The 15,079-nt window shown below is 44.7% G+C and overlaps 12 non-coding genes across 12 annotated transcripts; all 12 read right to left on the reverse strand.

Moving 5' to 3' along the window:
• Window positions 1–337: 337 nt before the first annotated feature.
• LOC141241429 (U2 spliceosomal RNA) lies at window positions 338–528 on the reverse strand. Its single transcript, XR_012306170.1, has one exon. It is a non-coding gene; the product is annotated as a U2 spliceosomal RNA (small nuclear RNA).
• A 1,115-nt stretch (window positions 529–1,643) lies between these two features.
• Window positions 1,644–1,834, reverse strand: LOC141241430 (U2 spliceosomal RNA). The gene has a single exon (XR_012306171.1). It is a non-coding gene; the product is annotated as a U2 spliceosomal RNA (small nuclear RNA).
• A 1,115-nt stretch (window positions 1,835–2,949) lies between these two features.
• Window positions 2,950–3,140, reverse strand: LOC141241431 (U2 spliceosomal RNA). Its single transcript, XR_012306172.1, has one exon. It is a non-coding gene; the product is annotated as a U2 spliceosomal RNA (small nuclear RNA).
• A 1,115-nt stretch (window positions 3,141–4,255) lies between these two features.
• LOC141241586 (U2 spliceosomal RNA) lies at window positions 4,256–4,446 on the reverse strand. The gene has a single exon (XR_012306322.1). It is a non-coding gene; the product is annotated as a U2 spliceosomal RNA (small nuclear RNA).
• A 1,114-nt stretch (window positions 4,447–5,560) lies between these two features.
• LOC141241432 (U2 spliceosomal RNA) lies at window positions 5,561–5,751 on the reverse strand. The gene has a single exon (XR_012306173.1). It is a non-coding gene; the product is annotated as a U2 spliceosomal RNA (small nuclear RNA).
• Window positions 5,752–6,866: 1,115 nt separating this feature from the next.
• LOC141241589 (U2 spliceosomal RNA) lies at window positions 6,867–7,052 on the reverse strand. Its single transcript, XR_012306325.1, has one exon. It is a non-coding gene; the product is annotated as a U2 spliceosomal RNA (small nuclear RNA).
• A 1,115-nt stretch (window positions 7,053–8,167) lies between these two features.
• LOC141241584 (U2 spliceosomal RNA) lies at window positions 8,168–8,358 on the reverse strand. The gene has a single exon (XR_012306320.1). It is a non-coding gene; the product is annotated as a U2 spliceosomal RNA (small nuclear RNA).
• A 1,115-nt stretch (window positions 8,359–9,473) lies between these two features.
• On the reverse strand, window positions 9,474–9,664 carry LOC141241433 (U2 spliceosomal RNA). The gene has a single exon (XR_012306174.1). It is a non-coding gene; the product is annotated as a U2 spliceosomal RNA (small nuclear RNA).
• A 1,115-nt stretch (window positions 9,665–10,779) lies between these two features.
• On the reverse strand, window positions 10,780–10,970 carry LOC141241434 (U2 spliceosomal RNA). The gene has a single exon (XR_012306175.1). It is a non-coding gene; the product is annotated as a U2 spliceosomal RNA (small nuclear RNA).
• Window positions 10,971–12,085: 1,115 nt separating this feature from the next.
• On the reverse strand, window positions 12,086–12,276 carry LOC141241435 (U2 spliceosomal RNA). The gene has a single exon (XR_012306176.1). It is a non-coding gene; the product is annotated as a U2 spliceosomal RNA (small nuclear RNA).
• A 1,115-nt stretch (window positions 12,277–13,391) lies between these two features.
• LOC141241436 (U2 spliceosomal RNA) lies at window positions 13,392–13,582 on the reverse strand. The gene has a single exon (XR_012306177.1). It is a non-coding gene; the product is annotated as a U2 spliceosomal RNA (small nuclear RNA).
• A 1,112-nt stretch (window positions 13,583–14,694) lies between these two features.
• Window positions 14,695–14,885, reverse strand: LOC141241437 (U2 spliceosomal RNA). The gene has a single exon (XR_012306178.1). It is a non-coding gene; the product is annotated as a U2 spliceosomal RNA (small nuclear RNA).
• Window positions 14,886–15,079: the final 194 nt, after the last annotated feature.

The raw sequence follows: 15,079 nt of genomic DNA on the forward strand, positions 1-15,079 counted from the left end.
GAAAGGTCAATTATATTGTGCAGCTTATCTCACCACCTGTAGTTATTTAGGTGAAAGCTCCAAAATGCTTGCCTAATATGTCTGTTTATCCAAAAGGAAGTAAAAAGGGAGAGCTAGAAAGATAGCATTGCATCACATTACATGGCAATGCAATGCACAGTTGCTGAAGTTGAACCAAAATGAGCTTGTAATCTGGCTTCTGCAACTTTGAACATGAAAAATCCAATGAGGAGAAGAAAAGCAAAGCCAAAGAGTCCATCCCAAAATCCGACAAACAAGCAAAATGAACAAAAAACATTGAATTCAATTCTTTCTGATTTTAGAAACTGCATTAAAGAAGGGGTGCACCGGTCCTGGAGATACTGCAATACCAGGTCAATGCGTGGAGTGGACAGAGCAAGCTCTTTTTCCATCTCCCTGTTCTAAAAATCCATTTAATATATGGTCCCCAGATAGGGGACGTATCAGATATTAAACTGATAAGAACAGATACTACACTTGATCTTAGCCAAAAGGCCGAGAAGCGATAACCAGAATTGGTTTCAAACTAGGGAGCCACCCAAGGATCCTGAAAAGTCCATTTGTGGAGATGAGCTCCTGGACTCCCGTTAAGAAGACATGTTGTCAACCTCTAGATCCCTTACATGCCTGCACTTTTCGGCTTGCTGCTGCTGCAATCCACGCGTTTTAGATCTGCATAACTCCACCTCTTTAAACACAGCACCTTCACCCCCTGCTGTTCCCACCCGCCTCAACACCGTTGGAAGGGAGGAGAACCAATTAAGGCGGGGGGTGGGGTGGAACGAGCAGCTGTCTACCCTTAGCAGGAGGGCTCCTGATTACATACCTCTCCTGCTGCTGCTGCTGCTGGCTGTCCAGCAGCAGACTGAAGGTGGCTGCTGCTGTGCACAGGTATATAAAGGCTCAGAGCCTATTATGACACGCGCAGCCAGCGTTCCATTGCCACATTCCATCTACTGCAGGCAGGATACCTGGCTGGCTGAATGTCGCTGAGAAGCTCACAGAGACCGCCATAAGCAACAGTTTAACAGAATGCCACAGACTAATCAACCAAACTTTTTGGGTTGGGTTCTCTTTTATAGTCTGCAGGCATTAAATGAAAGAAGTCAGTGTTCCAGCAGAAGGAGACAACGTTTCAGAAAAGGCATTGTAGCAAACCAAAAAAGAAATTTTAAGCGCAGCAGAGTAACCAGCGCACATACCTGTTAGCTCAGGTGAGTTTAAAAGGCTGCTGTTGATAACAAGGGCATTTGCTAAATAGATGGTGTGTGTGCAACAATATACTGAAAGGTCAATTATATTGTGCAGCTTATCTCACCACCTGTAGTTATTTAGGTGAAAGCTCCAAAATGCTTGCCTAATATGTCTGTTTATCCAAAAGGAAGTAAAAAGGGAGAGCTAGAAAGATAGCATTGCATCACATTACATGGCAATGCAATGCACAGTTGCTGAAGTTGAACCAAAATGAGCTTGTAATCTGGCTTCTGCAACTTTGAACATGAAAAATCCAATGAGGAGAAGAAAAGCAAAGCCAAAGAGTCCATCCCAAAATCCGACAAACAAGCAAAATGAACAAAAAACACTGAATTCAATTCTTTCTGATTTTAGAAACTGCATTAAAGAAGGGGTGCACCGGTCCTGGAGATACTGCAATACCAGGTCAATGCGTGGAGTGGACAGAGCAAGCTCTTTTTCCATCTCCCTGTTCTAAAAATCCATTTAATATATGGTCCCCAGATAGGGGACGTATCAGATATTAAACTGATAAGAACAGATACTACACTTGATCTTAGCCAAAAGGCCGAGAAGCGATAACCAGAATTGGTTTCAAACTACGGAGCCACCCAAGGATCCTGAAAAGTCCATTTGTGGAGATGAGCTCCTGGACTCCCGTTAAGAAGACATGTTGTCAACCTCTAGATCCCTTACATGCCTGCACTTTTCGGCTTGCTGCTACTGCAATCCACGCGTTTTAGATCTGCATAACTCCACCTCTTTAAACACAGCACCTTCACCCCCTGCTGTTCCCACCCGCCTCAACACCGTTGGAAGGGAGGAGAACCAATTAAGGCGGGGGGTGGGGTGGAACGAGCAGCTGTCTACCCTTAGCAGGAGGGCTCCTGATTACATACCTCTCCTGCTGCTGCTGCTGCTGGCTGTCCAGCAGCAGACTGAAGGTGGCTGCTGCTGTGCACAGGTATATAAAGGCTCAGAGCCTATTATGACACGCGCAGCCAGCGTTCCATTGCCACATTCCATCTACTGCAGGCAGGATACCTGGCTGGCTGAATGTCGCTGAGAAGCTCACAGAGACCGCCATAAGCAACAGTTTAACAGAATGCCACAGACTAATCAACCAAACATTTTGGATTGGGTTCTCTTTTATAGTCTGCAGGCATTAAATGAAAGAAGTCAGTGTTCCAGCAGAAGGAGACAACGTTTCAGAAAAGGCATTGTAGCAAACCAAAAAAGAAATTTTAAGCGCAGCAGAGTAACCAGCGCACATACCTGTTAGCTCAGGTGAGTTTAAAAGGCTACTGTTGATAACAAGGGCATTTGCTAAATAGATGGTGTGTGTGCAACAATATACTGAAAGGTCAATTATATTGTGCAGCTTATCTCACCACCTGTAGTTATTTAGGTGAAAGCTCCAAAATGCTTGCCTAATATGTCTGTTTATCCAAAAGGAAGTAAAAAGGGAGAGCTAGAAAGATAGCATTGCATCACATTACATGGCAATGCAATGCACAGTTGCTGAAGTTGAACCAAAATGAGCTTGTAATCTGGCTTCTGCAACTTTGAACATGAAAAATCCAATGAGGAGAAGAAAAGCAAAGCCAAAGAGTCCATCCCAAAATCTGACAAACAAGCAAAATGAACAAAAAACATTGAATTCAATTCTTTCTGATTTTAGAAACTGCATAAAAGAAGGGGTGCACCGGTCCTGGAGATACTGCAATACCAGGTCAATGCGTGGAGTGGACAGAGCAAGCTCTTTTTCCATCTCCCTGTTCTAAAAATCCATTTAATATATGGTCCCCAGATAGGGGACGTATCAGATATTAAACTGATAAGAACAGATACTACACTTGATCTTAGCCAAAAGGCCGAGAAGCGATAACCAGAATTGGTTTCAAACTACGGAGCCACCCAAGGATCCTGAAAAGTCCATTTGTGGAGATGAGCTCCTGGACTCCCGTTAAGAAGACATGTTGTCAACCTCTAGATCCCTTACATGCCTGCACTTTTCGGCTTGCTGCTGCTGCAATCCACGCGTTTTAGATCTGCATAACTCCACCTCTTTAAACACAGCACCTTCACCCCCTGCTGTTCCCACCCGCCTCAACACCGTTGGAAGGGAGGAGAACCAATTAAGGCGGGGGGTGGGGTGGAACAAGCAGCTGTCTACCCTTAGCAGGAGGGCTCCTGATTACATACCTCTCCTGCTGCTGCTGCTGCTGGCTGTCCAGCAGCAGACTGAAGGTGGCTGCTGCTGTGCACAGGTATATAAAGGCTCAGAGCCTATTATGACACGCGCAGCCAGCGTTCCATTGCCACATTCCATCTACTGCAGGCAGGATACCTGGCTGGCTGAATGTCGCTGAGAAGCTCACAGAGACCGCCATAAGCAACAGTTTAACAGAATGCCACAGACTAATCAACCAAACTTTTTGGGTTGGGTTCTCTTTTATAGTCTGCAGGCATTAAATGAAAGAAGTCAGTGTTCCAGCAGAAGGAGACAACGTTTCAGAAAAGACATTGTAGCAAACCAAAAAAGAAATTTTAAGCGCAGCAGAGTAACCAGCGCACATACCTGTTAGCTCAGGTGAGTTTAAAAGGCTGCTGTTGATAACAAGGGCATTTGCTAAATAGATGGTGTGTGTGCAACAATATACTGAAAGGTCAATTATATTGTGCAGCTTATCTCACCACCTGTAGTTATTTAGGTGAAAGCTCCAAAATGCTTGCCTAATATGTCTGTTTATCCAAAAGGAAGTAAAAAGGGAGAGCTAGAAAGATAGCATTGCATCACATTACATGGCAATGCAATGCACAGTTGCTGAAGTTGAACCAAAATGAGCTTGTAATCTGGCTTCTGCAACTTTGAACATGAAAAATCCAAAGAGGAGAAGAAAAGCAAAGCCAAAGAGTCCATCCCAAAATCCGACAAACAAGCAAAATGAACAAAAAACATTGAATTCAATTCTTTCTGATTTTAGAAACTGCATTAAAGAAGGGGTGCACCGGTCCTGGAGATACTGCAATACCAGGTCAATGCGTGGAGTGGACAGAGTAAGCTCTTTTTCCATCTCCCTGTTCTAAAAATCCATTTAATATATGGTCCCCAGATAGGGGACGTATCAGATATTAAACTGATAAGAACAGATACTACACTTGATCTTAGCCAAAAGGCCGAGAAGCGATAACCAGAATTGGTTTCAAACTACGGAGCCACCCAAGGATCCTGAAAAGTCCATTTGTGGAGATGAGCTCCTGGACTCCCGTTAAGAAGACATGTTGTCAACCTCTAGATCCCTTACATGCCTGCACTTTTCGGCTTGCTGCTGCTGCAATCCACGCGTTTTAGATCTGCATAACTCCACCTCTTTAAACACAGCACCTTCACCCCCTGCTGTTCCCACCCGCCTCAACACCGTTGGAAGGGAGGAGAACCAATTAAGGCGGGGGTGGGGTGGAACGAGCAGCTGTCTACCCTTAGCAGGAGGGCTCCTGATTACATACCTCTCCTGCTGCTGCTGCTGCTGGCTGTCCAGCAGCAGACTGAAGGTGGCTGCTGCTGTGCACAGGTATATAAAGGCTCAGAGCCTATTATGACACGCGCAGCCAGCGTTCCATTGCCACATTCCATCTACTGCAGGCAGGATACCTGGCTGGCTGAATGTCGCTGAGAAGCTCACAGAGACCGCCATAAGCAACAGTTTAACAGAATGCCACAGACTAATCAACCAAACTTTTTGGGTTGGGTTCTCTTTTATAGTCTGCAGGCATTAAATGAAAGAAGTCAGTGTTCCAGCAGAAGGAGACAACGTTTCAGAAAAGGCATTGTAGCAAACCAAAAAAGAAATTTTAAGCGCAGCAGAGTAACCAGCGCACATACCTGTTAGCTCAGGTGAGTTTAAAAGGCTGCTGTTGATAACAAGGGCATTTGCTAAATAGATGGTGTGTGTGCAACAATATACTGAAAGGTCAATTATATTGTGCAGCTTATCTCACCACCTGTAGTTATTTAGGTGAAAGCTCCAAAATGCTTGCCTAATATGTCTGTTTATCCAAAAGGAAGTAAAAAGGGAGAGCTAGAAAGATAGCATTGCATCACATTACATGGCAATGCAATGCACAGTTGCTGAAGTTGAACCAAAATTAGCTTGTAATCTGGCTTCTGCAACTTTGAACATGAAAAATCCAATGAGGAGAAGAAAAGCAAAGCCAAAGAGTCCATCCCAAAATCCGACAAACAAGCAAAATGAACAAAAAACATTGAATTCAATTCTTTCTGATTTTAGAAACTGCATTAAAGAAGGGGTGCACCGGTCCTGGAGATACTGCAATACCAGGTCAATGCGTGGAGTGGACAGAGCAAGCTCTTTTTCCATCTCCCTGTTCTAAAAATCCATTTAATATATGGTCCCCAGATAGGGGACGTATCAGATATTAAACTGATAAGAACAGATACTACACTTGATCTTAGCCAAAAGGCCGAGAAGCGATAACCAGAATTGGTTTCAAACTACGGAGCCACCCAAGGATCCTGAAAAGTCCATTTGTGGAGATGAGCTCCTGGACTCCCGTTAAGAAGACATGTTGTCAACCTCTAGATCCCTTACATGCCTGCACTTTTCGGCTTGCTGCTGCTGCAATCCACGCGTTTTAGATCTGCATAACTCCACCTCTTTAAACACAGCACCTTCACCCCCTGCTGTTCCCACCCGCCTCAACACCGTTGGAAGGGAGGAGAACCAATTAAGGCGGGGGGTGGGGTGGAACGAGCAGCTGTCTACCCTTAGCAGGAGGGCTCCTGATTACATACCTCTCCTGCTGCTGCTGCTGCTGGCTGTCCAGCAGCAGACTGAAGGTGGCTGTTGCTGTGCACAGGTATATAAAGGCTCAGAGCCTATTATGACACGCGCAGCCAGCGTTCCATTGCCACATTCCATCTACTGCAGGCAGGATACCTGGCTGGCTGAATGTCGCTGAGAAGCTCACAGAGACCGCCATAAGCAACAGTTTAACAGAATGCCACAGACTAATCAACCAAACTTTTTGGGTTGGGTTCTCTTTTATAGTCTGCAGGCATTAAATGAAAGAAGTCAGTGTTCCAGCAGAAGGAGACAACGTTTCAGAAAAGGCATTGTAGCAAACCAAAAAAGAAATTTTAAGCGCAGCAGAGTAACCAGCGCACATACCTGTTAGCTCAGGTGAGTTTAAAAGGCTGCTGTTGATAACAAGGGCATTTGCTAAATAGATGGTGTGTGTGCAACAATATGCTGAAAGGTCAATTATATTGTGCAGCTTATCTCACCACCTGTAGTTATTTAGGTGAAAGCTCCAAAATGCTTGCCTAATATGTCTGTTTATCCAAAAGGAAGTAAAAAGGGAGAGCTAGAAAGATAGCATTGCATCACATTACATGGCAATGCAATGCACAGTTGCTGAAGTTGAACCAAAATGAGCTTGTAATCTGGCTTCTGCAACTTTGAACATGAAAAATCCAATGAGGAGAAGAAAAGCGAAGCCAAAGAGTCCATCCCAAAATCCGACAAACAAGCAAAATGAACAAAAAACATTGAATTCAATTCTTTCTGATTTTAGAAACTGCATTAAACAAGGGGTGCACCGGTCCTGGAGATACTGCAATACCAGGTCAATGCGTGGAGTGGACAGAGCAAGCTCTTTTTCCATCTCCCTGTTCTAAAAATCCATTTAATATATGGTCCCCAGATAGGGGACGTATCTTAAACTGATAAGAACAGATACTACACTTGATCTTAGCCAAAAGGCCGAGAAGCGATAACCAGAATTGGTTTCAAACTACGGAGCCACCCAAGGATCCTGAAAAGTCCATTTGTGGAGATGAGCTCCTGGACTCCCGTTAAGAAGACATGTTGTCAACCTCTAGATCCCTTACATGCCTGCACTTTTCGGCTTGCTGCTGCTGCAATCCACACGTTTTAGATCTGCATAACTCCACCTCTTTAAACACAGCACCTTCACCCCCTGCTGTTCCCACCCGCCTCAACACCGTTGGAAGGGAGGAGAACCAATTAAGGCGGGGGGTGGGGTGGAACGAGCAGCTGTCTACCCTTAGCAGGAGGGCTCCTGATTATATACCTCTCCTGCTGCTGCTGCTGCTGGCTGTCCAGCAGCAGACTGAAGGTGGCTGCTGCTGTGCACAGGTATATAAATGCTCAGAGCCTATTATGACACGCGCAGCCAGCGTTCCATTGCCACATTCCATCTACTGCAGGCAGGATACCTGGATGGCTGAATGTCACTGAGAAGCTCACAGAGACCGCCATAAGCAACAGTTTAACAGAATGCCACAGACTAATCAACCAAACTTTTTGGGTTGGGTTCTCTTTTATAGTCTGCAGGCATTAAATGAAAGAAGTCAGTGTTCCAGCAGAAGGAGACAACGTTTCAGAAAAGGCATTGTAGCAAACCAAAAAAGAAATTTTAAGCGCAGCAGAGTAACCAGCGCACATACCTGTTAGCTCAGGTGAGTTTAAAAGGCTGCTGTTGATAACAAGGGCATTTGCTAAATAGATGGTGTGTGTGCAACAATATACTGAAAGGTCAATTATATTGTGCAGCTTATCTCACCACCTGTAGTTATTTAGGTGAAAGCTCCAAAATGCTTGCCTAATATGTCTGTTTATCCAAAAGGAAGTAAAAAGGGAGAGCTAGAAAGATAGCATTGCATCACATTACATGGCAATGCAATGCACAGTTGCTGAAGTTGAACCAAAATGAGCTTGTAATCTGGCTTCTGCAACTTTGAACATGAAAAATCCAATGAGGAGAAGAAAAGCAAAGCCAAAGAGTCCATCCCAAAATCCGACAAACAAGCAAAATGAACAAAAAACATTGAATTCAATTCTTTCTGATTTTAGAAACTGCATTAAAGAAGGGGTGCACCGGTCCTGGAGATACTGTAATACCAGGTCAATGCGTGGAGTGGACAGAGCAAGCTCTTTTTCCATCTCCCTGTTCTAAAAATCCATTTAATATATGGTCCCCAGATAGGGGACGTATCAGATATTAAACTGATAAGAACAGATACTACACTTGATCTTAGCCAAAAGGCCGGGAAGCGATAACCAGAATTGGTTTCAAACTACGGAGCCACCCAAGGATCCTGAAAAGTCCATTTGTGGAGATGAGCTCCTGGACTCCCGTTAAGAAGACATGTTGTCAACCTCTAGATCCCTTACATGCCTGCACTTTTCGGCTTGCTGCTGCTGCAATCCACGCGTTTTAGATCTGCATAACTCCACCTCTTTAAACACAGCACCTTCACCCCCTGCTGTTCCCACCCGCCTCAACACCGTTGGAAGGGAGGAGAACCAATTAAGGCGGGGGGTGGGGTGGAACGAGCAGCTGTCTACCCTTAGCAGGAGGGCTCCTGATTACATACCTCTCCTGCTGCTGCTGCTGCTGGCTGTCCAGCAGCAGACTGAAGGTGGCTGCTGCTGTGCACAGGTATATAAAGGCTCAGAGCCTATTATGACACGCGCAGCCAGCGTTCCATTGCCACATTCCATCTACTGCAGGCAGGATACCTGGCTGGCTGAATGTCGCTGAGAAGCTCACAGAGACCGCCATAAGCAACAGTTTAACAGAATGCCACAGACTAATCAACCAAACTTTTTGGGTTGGGTTCTCTTTTATAGTCTGCAGGCATTAAATGAAAGAAGTCAGTGTTCCAGCAGAAGGAGACAACGTTTCAGAAAAGGCATTGTAGCAAACCAAAAAAGAAATTTTAAGCGCAGCAGAGTAACCAGCGCACATACCTGTTAGCTCAGGTGAGTTTAAAAGGCTGCTGTTGATAACAAGGGCATTTGCTAAATAGATGGTGTGTGTGCAACAATATACTGAAAGGTCAATTATATTGTGCAGCTTATCTCACCACCTGTAGTTATTTAGGTGAAAGCTCCAAAATGCTTGCCTAATATGTCTGTTTATCCAAAAGGAAGTAAAAAGGGAGAGCTAGAAAGATAGCATTGCATCACATTACATGGCAATGCAATGCACAGTTGCTGAAGTTGAACCAAAATGAGCTTGTAATCTGGCTTCTGCAACTTTGAACATGAAAAATCCAATGAGGAGAAGAAAAGCAAAGCCAAAGAGTCCATCCCAAAATCCGACAAACAAGCAAAATGAACAAAAAACATTGAATTCAATTCTTTCTGATTTTAGAAACTGCATTAAAGAAGGGGTGCACCGGTCCTGGAGATACTGCAATACCAGGTCAATGCGTGGAGTGGACAGAGCAAGCTCTTTTTCCATCTCCCTGTTCTAAAAATCCATTTAATATATGGTCCCCAGATAGGGGACGTATCAGATATTAAACTGATAAGAACAGATACTACACTTGATCTTAGCCAAAAGGCCGAGAAGCGATAACCAGAATTGGTTTCAAACTACGGAGCCACCCAAGGATCCTGAAAAGTCCATTTGTGGAGATGAGCTCCTGGACTCCCGTTAAGAAGACATGTTGTCAACCTCTAGATCCCTTACATGCCTGCACTTTTCGGCTTGCTGCTGCTGCAATCCACGCGTTTTAGATCTGCATAACTCCACCTCTTTAAACACAGCACCTTCACCCCCTGCTGTTCCCACCCGCCTCAACACCGTTGGAAGGGAGGAGAACCAATTAAGGCGGGGGGTGGGGTGGAACGAGCAGCTGTCTACCCTTAGCAGGAGGGCTCCTGATTACATACCTCTCCTGCTGCTGCTGCTGCTGGCTGTCCAGCAGCAGACTGAAGGTGGCTGCTGCTGTGCACAGGTATATAAAGGCTCAGAGCCTATTATGACACGCGCAGCCAGCGTTCCATTGCCACATTCCATCTACTGCAGGCAGGATACCTGGCTGGCTGAATGTCGCTGAGAAGCTCACAGAGACCGCCATAAGCAACAGTTTAACAGAATGCCACAGACTAATCAACCAAACTTTTTGGGTTGGGTTCTCTTTTATAGTCTGCAGGCATTAAATGAAAGAAGTCAGTGTTCCAGCAGAAGGAGACAACGTTTCAGAAAAGGCATTGTAGCAAACCAAAAAAGAAATTTTAAGCGCAGCAGAGTAACCAGCGCACATACCTGTTAGCTCAGGTGAGTTTAAAAGGCTGCTGTTGATAACAAGGGCATTTGCTAAATAGATGGTGTGTGTGCAACAATATACTGAAAGGTCAATTATATTGTGCAGCTTATCTCACCACCTGTAGTTATTTAGGTGAAAGCTCCAAAATGCTTGCCTAATATGTCTGTTTATCCAAAAGGAAGTAAAAAGGGAGAGCTAGAAAGATAGCATTGCATCACATTACATGGCAATGCAATGCACAGTTGCTGAAGTTGAACCAAAATGAGCTTGTAATCTGGCTTCTGCAACTTTGAACATGAAAAATCCAATGAGGAGAAGAAAAGCAAAGCCAAAGAGTCCATCCCAAAATCCGACAAACAAGCAAAATGAACAAAAAACATTGAATTCAATTCTTTCTGATTTTAGAAACTGCATTAAAGAAGGGGTGCACCGGTCCTGGAGATACTGCAATACCAGGTCAATGCGTGGAGTGGACAGAGCAAGCTCTTTTTCCATCTCCCTGTTCTAAAAATCCATTTAATATATGGTCCCCAGATAGGGGACGTATCAGATATTAAACTGATAAGAACAGATACTACACTTGATCTTAGCCAAAAGGCCGAGAAGCGATAACCAGAATTGGTTTCAAACTACGGAGCCACCCAAGGATCCTGAAAAGTCCATTTGTGGAGATGAGCTCCTGGACTCCCGTTAAGAAGACATGTTGTCAACCTCTAGATCCCTTACATGCCTGCACTTTTCGGCTTGCTGCTGCTGCAATCCACGCGTTTTAGATCTGCATAACTCCACCTCTTTAAACACAGCACCTTCACCCCCTGCTGTTCCCACCCGCCTCAACACCGTTGGAAGGGAGGAGAACCAATTAAGGCGGGGGGTGGGGTGGAACGAGCAGCTGTCTACCCTTAGCAGGAGGGCTCCTGATTACATACCTCTCCTGCTGCTGCTGCTGCTGGCTGTCCAGCAGCAGACTGAAGGTGGCTGCTGCTGTGCACAGGTATATAAAGGCTCAGAGCCTATTATGACACGCGCAGCCAGCGTTCCATTGCCACATTCCATCTACTGCAGGCAGGATACCTGGCTGGCTGAATGTCGCTGAGAAGCTCACAGAGACCGCCATAAGCAACAGTTTAACAGAATGCCACAGACTAATCAACCAAACTTTTTGGGTTGGGTTCTCTTTTATAGTCTGCAGGCATTAAATGAAAGAAGTCAGTGTTCCAGCAGAAGGAGACAACGTTTCAGAAAAGGCATTGTAGCAAACCAAAAAAGAAATTTTAAGCGCAGCAGAGTAACCAGCGCACATACCTGTTAGCTCAGGTGAGTTTAAAAGGCTGCTGTTGATAACAAGGGCATTTGCTAAATAGATGGTGTGTGTGCAACAATATACTGAAAGGTCAATTATATTGTGCAGCTTATCTCACCACCTGTAGTTATTTAGGTGAAAGCTCCAAAATGCTTGCCTAATATGTCTGTTTATCCAAAAGGAAGTTAAAAGGGAGAGCTAGAAAGATAGCATTGCATCACATTACATGGCAATGCAAAGCACAGTTGCTGAAGTTGAACCAAAATGAGCTTGTAATCTGGCTTCTGCAACTTTGAACATGAAAAATCCAATGAGGAGAAGAAAAGCAAAGCCAAAGAGTCCATCCCAAAATCTGACAAACAAGCAAAATGAACAAAAAACATTGAATTCAATTCTTTCTGATTTTAGAAACTGCATTAAAGAAGGGGTGCACCGGTCCTGGAGATACTGCAATACCAGGTCAATGCGTGGAGTGGACAGAGCAAGCTCTTTTTCCATCTCCCTGTTCTAAAAATCCATTTAATATATGGTCCCCAGATAGGGGACGTATCAGATATTAAACTGATAAGAACAGATACTACACTTGATCTTAGCCAAAAGGCCGAGAAGCGATAACCAGAATTGGTTTCAAACTACGGAGCCACCCAAGGATCCTGAAAAGTCCATTTGTGGAGATGAGCTCCTGGACTCCCGTTAAGAAGACATGTTGTCAACCTCTAGATCCCTTACATGCCTGCACTTTTCGGCTTGCTGCTGCTGCAATCCACGCGTTTTAGATCTGCATAACTCCACCTCTTTAAACACAGCACCTTCACCCCCTGCTGTTCCCACCCGCCTCAACACCGTTGGAAGGGAGGAGAACCAATTAAGGCGGGGGGTGGGGTGGAACGAGCAGCTGTCTACCCTTAGCAGGAGGGCTCCTGATTACATACCTCTCCTGCTGCTGCTGCTGCTGGCTGTCCAGCAGCAGACTGAAGGTGGCTGCTGCTGTGCACAGGTATATAAAGGCTCAGAGCCTATTATGACACGCGCAGCCAGCGTTCCATTGCCACATTCCATCTACTGCAGGCAGGATACCTGGCTGGCTGAATGTCGCTGAGAAGCTCACAGAGACCGCCATAAGCAACAGTTTAACAGAATGCCACAGACTAATCAACCAAACTTTTTGGGTTGGGTTCTCTTTTATAGTCTGCAGGCATTAAATGAAAGAAGTCAGTGTTCCAGCAGAAGGAGACAACGTTTCAGAAAAGGCATTGTAGCAAACCAAAAAAGAAATTTTAAGCGCAGCAGAGTAACCAGCGCACATACCTGTTAGCTCAGGTGAGTTTAAAAGGCTGCTGTTGATAACAAGGGCATTTGCTAAATAGATGGTGTGTGTGCAACAATATACTGAAAGGTCAATTATATTGTGCAGCTTATCTCACCACCTGTAGTTATTTAGGTGAAAGCTCCAAAATGCTTGCCTAATATGTCTGTTTATCCAAAAGGAAGTAAAAAGGGAGAGCTAGAAAGATAGCATTGCATCACATTACATGGCAATGCAATGCACAGTTGCTGAAGTTGAACCAAAATGAGCTTGTAATCTGGCTTCTGCAACTTTGAACATGAAAAATCCAATGAGGAGAAGAAAAGCAAAGCCAAAGAGTCCATCCCAAAATCCGACAAACAAGCAAAATGAACAAAAAACATTGAATTCAATTCTTTCTGATTTTAGAAACTGCATTAAAGAAGGGGTGCACCGGTCCTGGAGATACTGCAATACCAGGTCAATGCGTGGAGTGGACAGAGCAAGCTCTTTTTCCATCTCCCTGTTCTAAAAATCCATTTAATATATGGTCCCCAGATAGGGGACGTATCAGATATTAAACTGATAAGAACAGATACTACACTTGATCTTAGCCAAAAGGCCGAGAAGCGATAACCAGAATTGGTTTCAAACTACGGAGCCACCCAAGGATCCTGAAAAGTCCATTTGTGGAGATGAGCTCCTGGACTCCCGTTAAGAAGACATGTTGTCAACCTCTAGATCCCTTACATGCCTGCACTTTTCGGCTTGCTGCTGCTGCAATCCACGCGTTTTAGATCTGCATAACTCCACCTCTTTAAACACAGCACCTTCACCCCCTGCTGTTCCCACCCGCCTCAACACCGTTGGAAGGGAGGAGAACCAATTAAGGCGGGGGGTGGGGTGGAACGAGCAGCTGTCTACCCTTAGCAGGAGGGCTCCTGATTACATACCTCTCCTGCTGCTGCTGCTGGCTGTCCAGCAGCAGACTGAAGGTGGCTGCTGCTGTGCACAGGTATATAAAGGCTCAGAGCCTATTATGACACGCGCAGCCAGCGTTCCATTGCCACATTCCATCTACTGCAGGCAGGATACCTGGCTGGCTGAATGTCGCTGAGAAGCTCACAGAGACCGCCATAAGCAACAGTTTAACAGAATGCCACAGACTAATCAACCAAACTTTTTGGGTTGGGTTCTCTTTTATAGTCTGCAGGCATTAAATGAAAGAAGTCAGTGTTCCAGCAGAAGGAGACAACGTTTCAGAAAAGGCATTGTAGCAAACCAAAAAAGAAATTTTAAGCGCAGCAGAGTAACCAGCGCACATACCTGTTAGCTCAGGTGAGTTTAAAAGGCTGCTGTTGATAACAAGGGCATTTGCTAAATAGATGGTGTGTGTGCAACAATATACTGAAAGGTCAATTATATTGTGCAGCTTATCTCACCACCTGTAGTTATTTAGGTGAAAGCTCCAAAATGCTTGCCTAATATGTCTGTTTATCCAAAAGGAAGTAAAAAGGGAGAGCTAGAAAGATAGCATTGCATCACATTACATGGCAATGCAATGCACAGTTGCTGAAGTTGAACCAAAATGAGCTTGTAATCTGGCTTCTGCAACTTTGAACATGAAAAATCCAATGAGGAGAAGAAAAGCAAAGCCAAAGAGTCCATCCCAAAATCCGACAAACAAGCAAAATGAACAAAAAACATTGAATTCAATTCTTTCTGATTTTAGAAACTGCATTAAAGAAGGGGTGCACCGGTCCTGGAGATACTGCAATACCAGGTCAATGCGTGGAGTGGACAGAGCAAGCTCTTTTTCCATCTCCCTGTTCTAAAAATCCATTTAATATATGGTCCCCAGATAGGGGACGTATCAGATATTAAACTGATAAGAACAGATACTACACTTGATCTTAGCCAAAAGGCCGAGAAGCGATAACCAGAATTGGTTTCAAACTACGGAGCCACCCAAGGATCCTGAAAAGTCCATTTGTGGAGATGAGCTCCTGGACTCCCGTTAAGAAGACATGTTGTCAACCTCTAGATCCCTTACATGCCTGCACTTTTCGGCTTGCTGCTGCTGCAATCCACGCGTTTTAGATCTGCATAACTCCACCTCTTTAAACACAGC

This window comes from Phyllobates terribilis, unplaced genomic scaffold, assembly GCF_046119375.1.
Source record: "Phyllobates terribilis strain yellow unplaced genomic scaffold, ASM4611937v1 Scaffold_1017__1_contigs__length_469563, whole genome shotgun sequence".
Classification (NCBI taxonomy): domain Eukaryota; kingdom Metazoa; phylum Chordata; class Amphibia; order Anura; family Dendrobatidae; genus Phyllobates; species Phyllobates terribilis.